This window comes from Cibotium barometz, chromosome 43 (assembly GCF_041138505.1).
Source record: "Cibotium barometz isolate CiBa-2024 chromosome 43, ASM4113850v1, whole genome shotgun sequence".
Classification (NCBI taxonomy): Eukaryota; Viridiplantae; Streptophyta; class Polypodiopsida; order Cyatheales; family Cibotiaceae; genus Cibotium; species Cibotium barometz.
In genome coordinates, this window is record NC_141088.1 from 13,424,579 (window position 1) to 13,441,123 (window position 16,545).

The following is a 16,545-nucleotide window of genomic DNA, read 5'->3' on the forward strand; positions in this document are numbered from 1 at the left end:
CATTGATTGAAATGGCCCCCCCTTTTATATGAGGAGATACACCCTTGGGCTTGTACATCAATGTTGGATAAATCCCTATGGTTGCATGCTATGCTTTGCTCTTACTTGGCTACTTATTCTCACTCCCTATCTGTTCCATGTGCGCTCAGTGGTGGCACCACATTTCTCAACACCCCCCCTTGGTGCCATTTTCTTAGGCTACTACAAGGTGGTTAGATACGAGTTTTACAACACATTTTCACCTCCCCCCCATTTCTAACTTGGCTGGGTAACTCAAAAGCTCTTTGGATTGGTTACTCTCTAGCTGAGAGGTTACTTTTAGAGATGGTTGGATTGATTTTCACTCCCCCAAGGTCCTACTTTGGCTACTCTCTCTAGTGGTCGAGTGTTACAACATTTTAAATTATTTTTGGCCTTCTCATTTAGTGGCATTACAACATATTATTTAGGTTAGGGTAGTTTGGTAGCTCCATGTTGCTTAGTGATGTTGTTGGCTCGAGATCTCCTTGCTTTGCTTAATGAAGATTCCTTGTTGCTTTCTTCATGCTTCATGTCGATGTCGTGTCTTTCTTCACTTTGTTGAATGCTTCCTAGCTTGACTCTTGGCTCTTTGACATCTCCTTTGGTGTGGATATCGTTCTTCATATTGCCACTTGATGCATGGTGCCTTGATTCTTCTTCCTTATGCCTTTAATGCATTTAGTGTGGATGCCATGCTGTGTGATGTGTTCATCTCATGCACTTATGCTTTGTACACGCTTAGGATTGTGTTTAATGCATCTTTTCTATGTTTTGGATGCTTACGCGCATGTATTTTTCCATGATGAGTTTCCTAAGGATTTAAGCCTTCCCCAAAACTGATGCTTTAAAGTGCAAGATTCTTGCCATTTGAGAAGGTCTTACCAATGAGCTTGTGTTTTACTTCACTAGAAGTGTTTAATCTCATACAAGATTGGTGATGTGCTCTTGTTTTTCTTGCAATGATGATTCCAAGCTGACAAAAATGATTAGAATGCACTAAATGCGGCAAAAAGTACTCAAATTGAGCAATGCAAATGGGTGCAGTGGATTTTGATGCAAGAGAGAACTTCTCACAGTATATTGATACTCCAATTATCAAATTTAAAAATGAATTTGGCCCAATTTTTGCTAATGATTGTTAATGATAGTGATTAAGAGAGCTAAAACTTGGAGCCTTCAATTAAGCTTATGGAAGTAGATATTAAAGGGGATTTTTACACCGGCTTGTTTCCCTTGATGAGGATAAGTGTCCTCTGTTTCAGAAATCAGCTCAAATTGTCTAAAAATACAGGCGCAACGTGCTGATTTTAGATGACTATTTTTTCATTCATAGTAGCCAACACACCCAACCATTTAGCTCAAGATTCATTTTGTAGATGCCTTAGGGTATGTGGAACACACACACCTAGTAGGGCTTGAGCCAAGCCAATTTGAGCTGTAGGATGCGAATCAATTGAAAGGGAAGTGGCAACGTTTTTGCTTACTATGAGCTAACGGGCGATAAAATCAACCAGTTCCTTGCAAGCGGGAGGTTGTCTTGATGTGGTGAAGCTACAACCAAGAGGGTTTGGTAAATGGTGATGAGAGTTGGGAGAAATGGGCTTGGCAAATCAGCACCACAAAGAGAGCAAAAGGATAAGCTTATGATTAGTCTAAAAATTAATTAGTGAAGGATTTAGACTAATTTGGACTAAGATTATTAATGTGGGGATAGGGAAGGCTCTGATACAATGTTAAAAGTCATGGATACCATGTGCATGTGTAAGGTTATCAGTGCTACTCCTAATCTAATGTGATTAGTATAGGACTGAGATTGGTAATGTGGGGATAGGGAAGGCTCTGATACCATGTTGAAAGTCATGGATACCATGTGCAGGTGCAAGGTGATTAGTACTAATCATATACTAACTAATGTGATTACAATGAATTAATATAAGGTGGGTGTAATCTAAGTTTACTCATGATGATGAGTATGTGCAATAGACTCAAGCACAATTAGGTTATAAGATTAAGACTTGTACTCATAAAGAGGCTTGAAATGGGTGCAAGTGATATGATTTCAATGCTTGAAATGGCCCCCTTTTATATGAGGAGGTACACCCTTGGGCTTGTACATCAATGTGGGATAAATCCCTTTGCTCATATGGTTGCATGCTATGCTTTGCTCTTGCTTGGCTACTTATCCTCACTCCCTACCTATTCCTTGTACTCAATGGCACCACATTTCTCTACAATGAAGCCATATATGAATCCTCACACCTACTTTGAATAGAAAAAGCCTCTTTTCCCTTGCCTATCCATTCTAGCAATGCATTGCCTAGTGCTCTTTGCAACCTTCTAAATGGGGAAGCAATCTTTTCTCTAGTCCTTATACTTGAGGTGAGGATTGAGATGTCGAGTTCTTTTTATTTACAGCCCTTTGTTTTGCCTAGAGTTTGGTAACAGCATTCAATGAATGTTCAAACTTGTCGAGACAAAAGATTCAGTCACCCCATCAATGCAATAGTTACCTTGAGCAAGCAATCTTTGTAAAGATGGGTGACTCTACACCCAATGAAATACTTAGCTTGATCTGCTTTGTATAGAAACATACTCTTTTCCCTTGCCTATCATTCTAGCATTACATTGCTTGGTACTCTCCGTAGCCTTGCACTTCATGCTAAATGGGGAGCATTCTTTTCTCTAGTCCATTTCTTAGAGGAACTTTTTCTTAAGCTAAGTATTGAGATGTCGAGTTCTTTTTTTTATAGCCCTTTGTTTTGCTTGGATTCTGGTAACAACATCCAATGAAATTTCTTGGATGACTCCATTTCTAACACTCAAAATGTTCAAACTCATAGAGACAAGAGATTCAATCAATCAAATGCAATAGTTGCCTTGAATAGGAAATATTTGTAAAGATGAGTGACTCTGCACTCATTACATATAGGTGCAAGGCTCATAGCATTTAGCGCACGAGTGTAGGGGCCAGTATTGTGTTATTTGAGAACCTAGGAGGTTTGGTTGGACACTTAGCAATCTTGTGTGGACCTTGCCAATGGTAACATTGCAAGGGTTATCTTCATATTTGTAGCCTTAGTTGAATTTCCTACTTGATACTAGACCAAAATTGGCTCTGAGTACTTATCATGTCCCATGTAGTAGCTTGGTTTGGGAGTTTCTATGTACTCAACTTCCTCAAGCTTAGAAACTTCATATTTTGGATGCTTCAACGGGGCCACTTGACTTATCAGTGTTACTCTTGGGATAGGTGGATGCGGAGGTAAGACAAGTGGTAGGAGAGGTGCATCGGGAAGATGGATTACTACCCTTTGGCTAGGTGCTAGTTGGATAACATTTGCACCTTGTGGCTATGTAGCATGTAGGGCTAATATCTACCTTTGAGGAGGGGTACGCAATAGTCTTTGTCCATAATTTTGCACTTGTGGGTTGCATTGATTGGTGTCATGATTTTCATATCTTTGGCAATGTGCATAATTAGGGACTATCCCTCAAATACAAGCACTCTGTGCTTGTGTGGCTTTAATGATATATAGCATAATAAACCAACTCGTCTCAAATAGAGGTGTTGGTTACCAATTGGTTGCACCTCACAAACTTTGATTTTCTCAAGAAAAGCATGTTGAGATATCGAGCTCATCTAGTGAGGTGGTGGACACTGATGACCCGCATGGGGGATAGGCCCCACACTTACACCACTGGCATGGTTGGTAAGATCATAGGTGATATGCGGCCAGTGGGATGACAGGTTGTATGACAGCCATTCTAGAGACTAGCATAGTTATAGCGCCAGCTCATTTAGTTGGGTTCACACTATAGAGAACCCTAGTATGTATTTGGTTGAGTACCTTTTCATATTGTGTGTACTCTTATCTTTGTATATGGTGTGTTGAGTGTTGTGTGAAGAAGAAGAAGATTTTCAGCCTCTCACCTTGTGTGTTCTCTTTTAGGGTTTTGTGAGTGTGTGTGTGTGCTTACAAGAGCTCAAGCTCTCTTCTCCCCTATATCTTTTCATGGTATCAAATCCTAGTTCATGCTAAGGGCTAAGCTGCAACAAGCAAGAGAAGCACAGGAAGTGGTACGAGGGTAAGAGCTTCATCTACTCTTCCCTATTTGTGTTGGCGACTACACCCTTGTCGGGAGCTCTACGGGAGGCACAGGCAAATGATCTCTGATTGAGGAGCTTTCTTCGCGGGAGTAAAGCTATAGGGCAACTATATTGTCCTATTGGGGACAACATTTTAAGGGACAAAAACGCATTTCGGGTGCATTAGGACCTCTGTTTTTTAGAAAGTAGGCGATTTCAAGCACTGCGGGTAAGTCATTCGATTCTATACAGAACTCTGTTTTCAGAACTGCAGGAAGACAGATTGGTTATGCAGACATTGTGTGTGCTGCAAGGAGGTCAACAGTTGCCATTGGGTGTATGTATGCACATTGAGGTCACTGGTTGTGACATTTGAGTATAGCATAGTACCGCTGCTGCTGCAAAAAATACAGCAGTTTGTGCAAGACAAAACCAGAGTGCTGTTTCTGGTAAATTTATGTGTCTGGCGAGATGTCAAATGATGGCATAAACCAAATTGTTGCTGAGAAGCTTGATAAGAACAACTTCCATGCTTGGAGGTTTAGGTTGACAAATTTCCTGATGGGAAAGGGTTACTGGGACTACATAGAAGGTGAGCATGAAGAGGCACTGGAGATACCGGAGATCAATCCGACTACTGCAGATGTGAAAGACTTCAAGGATTGGAACCAAGGAGCCAGAAAAGTTATGTATTGGCTCTCTATCAGTATACAAGACACCATGATTGGGCACATACAAGATGCCAAGTCCCCCCAAGGAGGCGTGGAATACCTTGGTAAAACTCTATGAAACGAATACCAAGGCACGAAAGATACAGTTAAAGAATGAACTTCATACTGTGGAGAAAAAGAGTATGTCTATGAATGAACATTGAAGATCAAGGGTATTGGGGAATCCCTTGCATCTATTGGTGTTTCAGCAGATGATGGAGAGATGATGTGAATGATAAGGTGGAAGTTTGTCTACGTGGTCTCGGGCCACAATACAAGGCATTCAAGATGTCTTCAAACTCGAGAAAACATTCCCAATTTTACAGATTTGGTGTCTATGTTGATTATTGAAGAGAAGAGCTTGGGTGAAGACCAACAGTCTTCACAGAACAAAAACAATTCAGAGAGAGCAACAGGCCTTCTACACAAGTTCAAGAAGAGGACGAGGTAGAGGAGGCTGTGGATGCGGCCAAGGAGGTGGCCGAACAGGTAATCAGAATTATGGCCAGCAGAACAACAACAACAGTCCCAAAATTCACAACAACAAAAACGTCACGTAGGTGGAAGAGGCCAATTCAGAGGCAGTGGGAGTCAAAGAGACACGTGGATGCTTTTATTGTGGTAAGCCTGGACATGTGTAGGCAGATTGTTATAAAAAGCAGGCTCACATGCAAAATGGGAAATTGCAGCAAAACAAGTATGCATCCGCGAGCAGAAACAATGAGGATAATGAAAGGTTGTTTGTTATGCAGCATGTCGTGAATGCCATGTCTAAAAATGTTGAAGCAGCACATAAAGATGATGTATGGTACGTTGATTCAAGTGCTTCGAACCACATGACAAGTCATGGGGAGTGGTTCAAGGAGATGAAAAACCTTGAAAGACCAGGTTTTGTAGAAACAGGGGATGACACTGCTCATCCAATTGCCCATGTTGGAGATGTGCCATTGTCTATACAGGATTGTCTATACAGGATGGCAAAGTGAAGTACCTTGCAGATGTACTTCATGTTCTGAATATAACAAAGAATCTGGTTTTAGTTGGCTAGATGATTGAGTAGGGTTTGTTGCAAGTTCGCTAGATGATTGAGTAGGGTTTGTTACAAGTTCGGTTTAATCCTGATGGTGGTTGTTATGTTGAAGACTTTAAAGACAAGTGTAGGTTGGTTGCAAAAGGCAACAGAGTGGGTAGAATGTTTACATTGAATGTAAACATGCTACCTGAAGTGAGTGCTGTGATGTTTGCAAATGGTTCAAGGATTGTTGGAGACACAGACATTTAGCATAAAAGAATTGGACATGTGAATGTGCAGAGAATGAAGTCTATGCAGACTAAAGGAATTGTGAAAGGGCTTCCAAAGTTTAAAGTTGAAGGTATGCAGAAAATATGTGAAGCATGCCAATTTGGAAAGCAAACAAAGCATGTATTTCCACGTGATAGAAATATGAGCAGAAATGCACTAGATGTTGTGCATTCAGATGTATGGGGTCCTACGAATACCATGTCTATGGGAGGTTGCAGGTATTATGTGACATTTATTGATGACCACACAAGGAAAGTGTGGGTATACTTCATGAAGGAGAAGGGTGAGGTGTTCACTCATTTTCAGAATTTCAGAGTTATGGTAAAGTGCCTAAGGTCAGATGGAGGGGGAGAGCACTTCTCCAATGAGTTTTTTGAATTTTTTAAGAAGAGTGGTATTCAGAGACAATTTACATCAGATACACTCCATTAGCAAAATGGAGTTGCTGGAGCGGAAAAACAAGCACACTGCTGAATCGAGCATTGATGGGAGAGAAGAATATGCCGCATAGCTATTGGGCTGAGGCTGTTTCTACAGCAGTTTACATCATGAACAGGACTCCAACTGTAGCCTTACATGATGTGTTAAAATTACAGCAATGTGATGAGCTATGGTGGATCAAATGCTAGAATCAATATCATTAATAAAGTGATTAGATAATAATTAAGACATGATTAATTAACTAATAGCTTAATGTAGGCATGGATAATCAAAAACCAGCAAGTTCTTGTTGAAATATACAAGTGAATAGGGTGTGTGTGGGAACAAGCTCTTGGATAGAGGCTGTAAAAGAGGAGATGTAATTGTGAAAGAACCTGTGAAAAGGTGAGAAGAATCTACTGGGAGAGAATAAAGGGTAGCATGAGGGAATTTAGGAGTGTGGAGTTATTCTGGGAGATAATCAGGGAAAAGAGAAGAGGTGGAGAGAATCAGGCAAAAGGTGGAGATATTCTGGGAGTGAATCATGGAGAAATCAATGGGATTTGATGCTTGATGTAAACTCTATAAATTGAGGCATAGCTCTAATGAGAATTTGCTGGTTTTTGAGTATCCATGCCTACATTAATCTACTTGCTAATTACTCACTAATTACGTCTTATATTTGCTTATCACTTTGTTAATGATGTTGATTCTAGTGTTTGATCCACCATAGCTCATCATTTTGCTCAAATTTCAACATGGTATCAGAGCCATGCCTAGAATCAATCAGATTTATGAGCCCATTAGTTAATTAATGAGGATTAGTAGATAATTAGCAAAAAAATCAAATTTTTAGTGAGTTTTCCACTTCCCCCTTCACCCCCAGCCAGTGGAGGGTCTCTAGCACCTTGCACACATCAAATTAGGGCAAGCCCTTCTAGCATATGGTAGCCACCTCAAAGCTCTTCAATCCTATCCAAACAAAAGCGCAAACCGTCAAGCGATGAGGGAGAAATCGTAGATTTGTTGGGCGCCGTTTTTCTGAGCTATTTTTGACATTGCTACTTCATCAAATCACATTGCTTCAATTCCTCTTAGCCTCAAGGGTTTTCAAGCATGCTCTACAAGCTGGTGAAGACAGAATTGAGTTTCATCAAGTCTACAGTGAGATCCAAGCTCTTCATCAAATCTGCAGGTGACTTTGGTAAAACAGAGATTAAGCTTTCAATATTTGGTCAAATCTTGTGTTTCTTGGCTTAATCCTCTACTAGACTCATTGCTATTGATGCCTTTGAAAGCATTTGAGCTCATTTGAAGTGGAAGGCACCAGATCTGGACTCCCCACATACTCTGTTTTCTGCACACAAAACAGAGCATTAATTTGCTAATCAGTGATTAATCAGTGCTAATCACTGTATTTTGGTACAATTGAGGGTTCAAATTAACCATTAGGTATCTGATACAGATCCCTATAACTTCAGATTGAAAATCGGAGTTGGTTTGATACTCCAACCATCCCGTACAAATTGGTTACCCTTGATTTAATGTAATTTCTGGTAAAATTATGCTGATAAATTTGTGAAAATCATCATTTTGCATTTAACCCTTGGTTAATGCCTGTAAATCTCACTCAAAATCAAGATTATTCACAGCCAGAGTTGCATTTGGGAATGTGCATGAGAATGAATGCTATACGCATTATGTATTGGGCACATTACATCAGTGTAAATATGGGAACAGACACTGCCCTTGTCCAGAATAAGGCAAGAGGTAAGACCTCCCGCATAAATTTGGGTTTGCATTGCATAATGATACAAGATAAACATAAAAAGCCCAAAGGAACTGTCAGCAAAAAATTGAAACATGTTGCTCACATGGAGCAAAAAGACTTGACGGACAAGCTCATGGCCCCAGCCATGAAAGAAGAAGAATATCTCTTCCCAAGAAGAGGATCCACACCGAGAAGAAGATCTGAAGGAAGACATGGACACGAGAAGAGAAGCTGCCACAAGAAGAGAAGCTGCCCCGAGAAGACTGAAAGAAGACATGGACGCGTGGAGAGAAGCTGCCACCACGACAAGAAGACTGAAGAAAAGAGAAGATGTGAGGCTCCAAAGAGTGAGGAGCCATGTGAAAATCTCTAAGAGAGAGAGAGAGAGAGAGAGAGAGAGAGAGAGAGAGAGAGAGAGAGAGAGAGAGAGACCCCACAACCCAATGTAACCTGCCCCAATAAAGTAAAACCACCTCTGAGCCACCGATGATGTAGGCCACGTGGTAGATGTATATGTGGGCACTTTAGTCAAGGTCGCGGGCACTTATAGTAACCTTGGACACATAGAGAGAGAGAGAGTGTCAAGGACTATGGAGTTTAGGGACTTGAGGCACTGGTCGCGAACTGTCAAGTAAGAAAGAAACTTGATACAGGGTCCAAGTGTGCTGAGATAACTTGAGGGAAGGAGTAGACACTAGTCGCGGACTATCAAGTAATGGGTGGCAAACTTGGTATAGGGTCTAGGTGTACTAGGATTATTCACTTGAGGGGAGGTGTTGAAATATACAAGTGAATAGGGTGTGTGTGGGAACAAGCTCTTGGATAGAGGCTGTAAAAGAGGAGATGTAATTGTGAAAGAACCTGTGAAAAGGTGAGAAGAATCTACTGGGAGAGAATAAAGGGTAGCATGAGGGAATTTAGGAGTGTGGAGTTATTCTGGGAGATAATCAGGGAAAAGAGAAGAGGTGGAGAGAATCAGGCAAAAGGTGGAGATATTCTGGGAGTGAATCATGGAGAAATCAATGGGATTTGATACTTGATGTAAACTCTATAAATTGAGGCATAGCCCTAATGAGAATTTGCTGGTTTTTGAGTATCCATGCCTACATTAATCTACTTGCTAATTACTCACTAATTACGTCTTAATCATTTGCTTATGACTTTGTTAATGATGTTGATTCTAGTGTTTGATCCACCATAGCTCATCATTTTGCTCAAATTTCAACAGTTCTCATTAGGCCAATGCCTCAATTCATAGAGTTTACATCCAAGCATCTAATCCCACTGATTTCTCCTTGATTCACTCCCTCTTTTGCTTGATTCTCTCCACCTCTCCCAGAATATCTCCACACTTCCTAAATCTTCTCATGCTACCCTTTATTCTCTCCTAGTAGATTCTTCTCACCTTTTCACAGGTTCTCTCACATTTATAGATTCTCTTTTACAGCCTCTAACCAAGGGCTTGTTCCCGCACACACCCTATTCACTTGTATATTTCAACACCTCCCCTCAAGTGAATACTCCTAGCACACCTGGACCCTATTCCAAGTTTCTCTCTTACTTGATAGTCCGCGCGACTAGTGTCTACTAGCACACCTCCCCTCAAGTTAACTTAGCACACCTGGACCCTATACCAAGTTTCTCTCTTACTTGATAGCCCGCAACCAGTGCCTCAAGTCCCTAAACTCATAGTCCTTGACACTCTCTCTCTCTATGTGTCCAAGGCTACTATAAGTGCCCGTGACCTTGACTAAAGTGCTCACACATACATCTACCACGTGGCCTACATCATCGAATGCTCAAAGGTGGTTTTACTTTGTTGGAGCAGGTTACATTGGGTTGTGGGGTTTCTCTCTCTCTCTCTCTCTCTCTCTCTCTCTCTCTCTCTCTCTCTCTCTCTCTCTCTCTCTCTCTCTCTCTCTCTCTCTCTCAGAAAAGATGACCCGACTCTACTTCCTTTGGAGCCTCCATGAAGTTTGCCGATGTCCTTCCTTCTCCACTGGGTTTGCTGTATAGCAGTCTCTTGCCATGTGTCCTGGCTTTCCACAGTTGTGGCAAGTGAAGGTCCTTCCTCCTACTCTGCCTCTTCCTCGTCCTCGTCCTCGAGAGAATCCTCCTCGGGTGAAGAATGCTTTTTCTGCTATTGAGTCGAGCCATTTCTTCTCTTTGCCTCTGCTCTCTTGCTCTAGTAGAGCTCCTTCTATCTCGTGTAGCTTCAATTCAGGTACATTCTTTAGTGTTGCTACAATGTTTTCATATTCACCTTTGTCCACACTCTTCAGAAGCACTGCTAGTGCCTCATCATCTTCTACCTTTTTGCCAATAGCAGCCAGTTGTTGCTTAATGCTTTTATATTTGTTCAAGTGTGTGATTAAAGGTTCACTTTCCTTCATATCCAATTTGTAGAATTGCATTAACAAATTTATCTTTGAATTTTTAGCTTGTGTGCCAAATAATTTATTGAGTTCATCCCATGCATCTTTTGCCCATTGTATCCCTGTGATGTGATGAATGATTTCATCATTTAAACTGAGTGCAATAAGTCCCAATGCTTTTTCATTCCTACTCTTCCACTCATTTTCCCCTCTCACCTCTGGGCATTCACATCTCTTCCCCTCTGGGCATTCATCTCTTCCCTCAACTAGCCCCCACAGATTTTTCCTCATGAGCAGATACATGGTTTTTATCTACCATGTGTTGTCTGCCATGTGTAAAACTACTCCCCATTAAATTTGGCTATCTCTTGTGCTGTACTCATGATAATGTCAAGGGGGTATTACCTCTTGATCCAATTTCAAGATTCAAGGGCAGTGTCTACCCTTTTACAACTCAATCTGGTGTTTAGGAGATTATTACAACACAGATTTATCAGCATAAAATCACCAGAAATTACATTAAATCAAGGGTAACCAATTTGTACGGAATGGTTGGAGTATCAAACCATCTCCGAATTGCAATCTGAAGTTATAGGGATCTGTATCAAATACCTAATGGTTAATTTGAACCCTCAATTGCACCAAAATATAATGATTAGCATTGATTAATCACTGATTAGCAAATTAATCCTCTATTTTATGTGCAAAAAATAGAGTATGCAGGGAGCCCATATCTGAGGCCTTAGAGTTCAAATGAGCTCAAATGCTTTCAAGGCCATCAATAGCAATTAGTCTAGTAGAGGATTAAGCCAAGAAACACAAGATTTGACCAATTATTGAATACTTAATCTCTGTTTTACCAAAGTCACCTACAGATTTGATGAAGAGCTTGGATCTCACTGTAGACTTGATCAAATCAAATTCTAACTTCACCAGCTTGTAGAGCATGCTTGAAAACCCTCGAGGCTAAGAGGAATTAGACCCATTGCATTGGATGAAGTAGAAATATCAAATTCCCTTCTGAAAGACGGCGCCTCCACAAATCATGCTGCCCCGCCAACGTTCTGCTGAATTAGTTCAATTGCTTTGGGCTGTGTGTAGGCCCTTGAGTCTAGAATGCGTCCCTAAAAGGGCTTGGGCAATGGTTGAGCCTACAAGGAGAGGGATCTCCTCCACTGGCTGGGGGGTACAGAAAGCTTCTTGAAAATAACTAAAAATTTGATTATTTCCTAATTATCTACTACTAATCTTAAGCAACTAGATAATGGGCTCATAAACTTGATGGATTCTAGGCTTGGCTCTGATACCATGTTAAAATTACAGCAATGTGATGAGCTATGGTGGATCAAATGCTAGAATCAACATCATTAACAAAGTGATTACATGATAATTAAGATGTGATTAGTGAGTAATTAACTAATAGCTTAATGTAGGCATGGATAATCAAAAACTAGCAAGTTCTCATTAGGCCAATGCCTCAATTTATAGAGTTTATATCCAAGCATCTAATCTCCTTGATTCACCCTCTTTTGCTGCTTGATTCTCTCCACCTCTCCCAGAATATCTCCACACTTCCTAAATCTTCTCATGCTACCCTTTATTCTCTCCCAATAGATTCTTCTCACCTTTTCAAAGGTTCTCTCACATTTACAGATTCTCTTTTACAACCTTGTTCCCACACACACCCTATTCACTTGTATATTTTAACATGATGTAACTCCAGAGGAGAGGTTTACTGGCAAAAAACCTTATTTGTCTCATCTAGAAGTCTTTGGATGCATTGCATATGTGCATGTGCCAGATGAGCTGAGAACTAAGCTGGATCCAAAAGCTGAAAAATGTGTGTTTATTGGGTATTCCCTTGAGCAAAAGGGATACATGTGTTATAACCCTACTACATGTGAGTTGAGGGTAAGCAGGGATGTTGTTTTTTATGAGATAAGCAGATGGTATGCTGCTGAAAAAGAAGCTGTTGGGGGGGGCTGATGTGAGTGGAAATGTGGTTGTACAAAATACAAGTCAGCAATCATAGTCTTTGAGTGGACTAGGAGAGTCCTCATCTAGTGTTTCAGTTTTGATAGACCATGGAGTGGCAGGCTGCATCATAATACAAGTCCTGCAAATGTGATTAGTACATCACATAAAGGCAAAGAGAAAGTGGTTGAGCCCCTTAGTATGCCTGACATTTCTGCAAGGCATTCTCATGTTGATGTGGAGAGTCTAGTGGCTCAGAGATGAGCCTTGATGAGGATCTTGGGATACCAGCTATGAGAACACCTGGTGTAAAAAGAAGGCTATGGAAGCCATGAATGCAAAGCTACGAAGATCTGGGGAGTGAAGAATCTTGTGCAGAGGTTTACCTATGATGGTTATGTGGCACATCACTATGCATACATGGCAAAAGTTGTGCAGGTTATAGAGCCCACATGCATTGATGAGGCTGTTGGAAATGTGTGTTGGGAGAAAGCTATGGATGAGGAGATGGATGCACTATATGGAAATGAGACTTGGGATTTAGTGCAATTGCCTGAAGGCAAGAAAGCCATTGGATGCAAGTAGGTGTACAAAGTAAAACATAACAGTGATGGAAGCATAAGCAGGTACAAGGCTAGATTGGTAGAGCCAAAGGATATGCGCACACATATGGCATTGATTATGAGGAAACTTTCAGCCCAGTTGCCAAGATGGCAACATTGAGAGTTGTGATAGCAGTGGCTGCGTCAAAGCAATGGTCTTTACATCAAATGGATGTATAGAATGCATTATTGCATGGGGATTTGCAGGAAGAGGTGTATATGTTGTGAGTCACCCCCGAGCATGTTTGTAGGTTGAAGAAAGCCTTGTATGGCTTAAAACAGGCACCAAGAGCATGGTCTGACAAGATTTCTGAATATCTTGTCACTATTGGCTTTCATGTAGCCAATGCAAATTTCTCGCTGTATGTGAGACACAGTGATAGAGGGGTTGTGCTTGTTGTCATCTATGTAGATGACCTGATCATTACGGGGTACCATGATGCAGAGATCTTTGATGTAAAGATCTTGCTTAGACAGAAGTTTGAGATGAAGAATCTGGGGGAGCTCAGATATTTCTTGGGCATTGAGGTGATTAGGTCACCACATGGTATTGGATTACTACACAGAGACAATATGGCTTGGACATGTTGTCCAAGTATGGTATGACAGGCTGTAAGCCTATCTCAGAGCCATTGGATCAAAATGGCAAGTTGAGTGCAAATTCAAGAGAGATTTTGGAGGATCCTACTATGTATAGGCACATAGTAGGAATCTTGATCTACATGATGATCACCAGGCCAGATTTGAGCTATGCTATTGGGTTGGTGAGTTAGTTTATGCAGGTTCCTCAAAAGCTGCATTTGGATGCATTGAGATGATGCATAATGAGGTATGTGAGGTCTACTTTGCATTGTGGACTATTTTATGAAATTGGGACAAAGATATGTGTACATGGGTACACATATGCTAATTGGGCTGGTAGTATCTCAAATAGAAGATCTACTAGTGGCTTCATGTTTTCTTTGGGGAGTGCTGTTGTGACTTGGAGCAACAAGAAGCAGCCTACGGTTGCTCGATCCAGTACTACACAGAGGTACTGCTATGGTGGCAGCATGTGAGGTAGCTTGGTTGAGAAAGCTACTTGCAGATTTGGGTCTATCAGTGGATAGACAAGTTGTCATTTTCTGTGACAACATTAGCAGTATACAGTTGGCCAGGAACCCAGCTTTTCATGCTCACACAAAGCATATAGAGGTCCACTACCATTTTGTCAGAGAGAAGGTTTTGGCAGGAGATGTTGACCTTGTTTATGTTAGCACACAGGATCAGGTCGCTGACATCTTCACCAAAGCATTGGGTACAGAGAACTCCACAGATTCAGGACTTCACTTGGTGTACATAAGATGGAGTTGAGCTCGAGGGGGAGTGTTGAGATATCGAGCTCATCTAGTGAGGCGGTGGACACACTGATGACCTGGGGGATAGGCCCCACACTTGCACCACTGGCATGGTTGGTGAGATCATGGGTGATATGCGGCCAGAGGGATGACAGGCTGTGTGACAACCATTCTAGAGACTGGCATAGTTATAGCACCAACTCATTTCGTTGGGTTCACAATATAGAGAACCCTAGTATGTATTTGGTTGAGTACCTTTTCATATGGTGTGTACTCTTATCTTTGTATATGGTGTGTTGAGTGTTGTGTGAAGAAGAAGAAGATTTTCAGCCTCTTACCTTGTGTGTTCTCTTTTAGGGTTTTGTGAGTGTGTGTGTGCTTGCAAGAGCTCAAGCTGAGCTCTTCTCCCCTACATCTTTTCAAAGCATTGCTAAACTCTTCTTCATTCATATGTCCCACTTGTTGATTTGCATTTTCCTTTGAGATAGGTATGTCTGATGTATCTTATCTAGGCGTAACTAATGGAATCAAAGATTCACTCACTTCTTCCTCCATCTCCATCATATTATCATCCATTCTAATTACCATTCACGACGACAACACTCCTCAAAGGTTATTGGGTCCTTAGAGAACCAAATAACTACGTAATTTCTTATTGCATAGAGCTTATTGAAACTTTGGAACCAATTCTTCACCACTCAATCTTTCCCATGGTTTGTAATGGGAGTTAAGGTGCTTGGTTCGTGACATGTAATCTCTAACTGATTCACCTTGGTTTTGTTTCAGATTACTCAATTGTATCACTGCACTCCACTGCACTCCAATTTGCACCACTCTATGTGCAAACCCTTGTACAAAAAAAGACTTTAAAACATGAAATTTACCTTTTTCTTTGGGTCTAAGACCATGATACCACTGTCCAACTCTTCCATCGCAAGAAAAAGCTCACAGAAGAAGCTCACAAAAAAATCATACTCCAGCTCTGTAGGAAGATACTTGGTTGTAAGATTCCTCCCAGCCTCTCAGGATGTCCAGTATCTTCCCCTGTAGTCAAATCCCTCTTCAAAAATATAAAAGATCTTGTTTCTACCTGTTTTGGCCTAGAGAGAGAAAATATTCTAGAGAGAGGTTATTCAGATTTTGAATATTTTTGGATGGAAAAATATCTCTTTGTATTTAAATAAGTTCCCCCGAAACAGAAGTTCAAAAAGATTTTCAGAAGGTGCATTAGAAATCAAGTATAATCTGTTCAAGAGGCCTTATCCTAGGGGTCAAGATTTTTTTGAAATTTTAAATTAAGGCTTCTATGGACCAATAAGATTCATCCAAATGTAGGGAGGAGATAAATGGAAGAATAAAAGAAAATTTTCTAAAAAATGAGTAAATACTCACATAAGATGAAGAGTTGACTAAGGACAAGGTTAATAGTTAAAAAAAGTTTTAAACTCCCAAATAATGAGATATTTTTATCTCTCCTCTCTCGTGTTTCAACTAGATCCAAAAAGTGGACTAAACTAACCCAAAAATGGTCAAAAATTGACCAAATTGATTTGGAAAATTCTAGAATCAGTTTGCTTGGTTAGAGGCTCACTTTTTCCTATAAATAGAAGCCTCCCCCTTTGTTGAAGCTTAATAGTGTTTTTTGCACTGTTACCCTGCTTCTCCCAAGAGCCAAAAACTGTGAATTTACTCATAATTCATTAGTTTTTTACCTTTCCCTCTTCTAAAGATTGGTGGCCATTCTTGTTTCAAACAAGAGTAGATCCCTCAAACCATCAAGCCAAAGGAAAGCTCTCAAATTCTCCTTGTTAGTTGGAGATTCTTCTCTTTTCTATTTCATTTTATGGTTTTTATGATTTTTGTCTTCTCTAAAATGAATATGATGTTATGCCTCATTGAAAAAAGGCATTCCCCTCTCTTCTTTAGTAAATCCAACCATTCTTTA